Source organism: Arachis duranensis, unplaced genomic scaffold (assembly GCF_000817695.3).
Source record: "Arachis duranensis cultivar V14167 unplaced genomic scaffold, aradu.V14167.gnm2.J7QH unplaced_Scaffold_146624, whole genome shotgun sequence".
In the NCBI taxonomy this organism is placed as follows: domain Eukaryota; kingdom Viridiplantae; phylum Streptophyta; class Magnoliopsida; order Fabales; family Fabaceae; genus Arachis; species Arachis duranensis.
The window spans coordinates 8073-10078 of record NW_026264089.1 but is presented as its reverse complement, the minus strand read 5'-3'; the positions used below and the strand labels follow the sequence as shown (position 1 = coordinate 10078).

General features: G+C 39.5%; 1 long non-coding RNA gene across 1 annotated transcript; it reads right to left on the bottom strand.

The window, feature by feature from the left end:
• Positions 1–351: 351 nt before the first annotated feature.
• On the bottom strand, positions 352–1206 carry LOC107472535 (uncharacterized). The gene is made up of 3 exons (XR_001588799.3): positions 734–1206; positions 504–651; positions 352–386 (listed from the first exon to the last, which is right to left on the bottom strand). It is a non-coding gene; the product is annotated as an uncharacterized LOC107472535 (long non-coding RNA).
• Between the last annotated feature and the right edge of the window lie 800 nt (positions 1207–2006).

Below are 2006 nucleotides of genomic sequence, written 5' to 3'. Positions count from 1 at the left end.
TCCTTTATATCATCAAAAATAGCTTCAAAACCAAGAAAAGCCATTTTTTATAATAATCAACCAAATAACCTTTCAAACTAATTTCTTTTCAGCAATCACAACCTACCCAAGCAATCAAGCAATCAGTCAATCAGTCCAGCAAACAACCACATTTATAAGACAATCATAATCACAGACATATGTTTCTCACACTAATATCTATTTATAACAACTCTGTAAGATAAAATAAATTTTAAGAAAACCCCTACCTCGACTAGCTGAATTCAAGAATCAAAGGCGACAAACCCACTTATTCCAAATTAACAGCAACAGCAGCAATGGCATTAGAATCAGCAGTATTAACAGCAACAACATCAAATTTGATGGAATCAAACGCGGAAACAACTCTAAAAATTCAAGGCAATACCAAAAATAAAATGGAATTAAAATCGTAACAAATAGATAAACGAGACCAAGACAGTTCAGAGTATAAAAGTGAAACAGAGTCAGGAGACAGGCTAGACCTAGGGCAGTGACACTGAACTTGAATTGGGGCAAGTCAACAGCATCGGTAGCAACGGTAGAACTGGCAGTAGTAATTCCAGTCACCCCAGCAGCGACAACTCTTTCAGAGCATCAACCATCACAGTCCACAGTTGCAGCAGCTTAATCCTAAAACATCAACGTCTTAAACTTCTCAATCAACGGATAACATGACAATAGCAGTGGGGGTTCAGAAACAAAAATGACTTACGGTAATTAAGGAAAACAAGGAAAATGAAGCGTAGCAGTAGTAGCGCAGTGACTGCAACAGCAACAGGGAAAATGGTCTCCTTCCCCACCTCAGCTCGTGACTCCGGCGGCGGCGATGGCGGAGAGAGCAGCGGCGGCAGAAACCCCCGCAACGCCTTCTCTCTCTCCTCGCGTTGTTCTGTCTCTCTCTCTTCGCATCGGATTCTGCTTGAGGCTCGATAGCAGCTCGCAACGCCGGTTCGACGGCAACGACTCCATGGCGGTCCGACGGCGATGGTGATGACGAGGTGCAGCGAAGCTGGCGGCGCACGGCGCGACGACGGTGGCGACGCTCCTCACTCGCGCGAGCTTCCCCTGCTCCGTGACACACTCTCCTCGCTCCTCCTTCATCGGCGAAGACAGCGGCGCGACGAGCGGCAGTGACTCGCCGGCACGCTCTCCCCCTTTCTTCTCCCTCCTGATTCGCACCCTCTCCTCTCTTTCTTTCTTTCTGTGGATTTTTGGCTGCTGTTAAGTGTGGTGTTGTGAGTTTGTTTTTGGAAGAAAAGGAAAGAGGTATGGCGGCTGAAGGGAGTGGGGTAATTAGGGTTAAAGTTTTAGGAAGTGTTTAGCACATTAGGGCTTTAATTTGGGACAAATATGAAATCAATAATTTATTAATTTTAGGTAAATTGAAATTTGGTAAATTTTAATAAAATTAAAGTATATTGTACAAATTTAAAATCTAATTTAATCTCTTAAAATTACTTTAAAAATACTACTTAATTATCAATTTACTAATCAGTTTTTAATCAAGTATTCTAATTTATAATTAGAAATAATATAATTTAATTTCCTTTTTTTTCTGAAATTTATGGGTCTTACATCCTACCCACCTTATAAAAATTTTCGTCCTCGAAAATTGATACAAAATAAAAGATTTTCATAGTACTCCTCTTGAACTTATTTAAAGAAAAGGCAAAAAGTTCTCAATATATATACATATAGTTTCAGATACCAGGATTTTCATATAAAAATATGAAGGGTATAAGTATGGTGTGAAACAAGGTTACAAGATAGATTTGATGCATAAAATGATGTTTTAAACATGTGATGGTAAAACAAGGCGATAAAAGGTTACAAAACGGGTTAGGATTAAAACAACGTGCTTAACGTTCGCATTTGATCTCACACCATCTTCAGAGATTCAATTATTCAAACTTTAACTTAACTTATTCCCTCCATCCTCAATCGTATTTCTTCGAATAACTCATCTGAGGGTTTTCAACCTCATC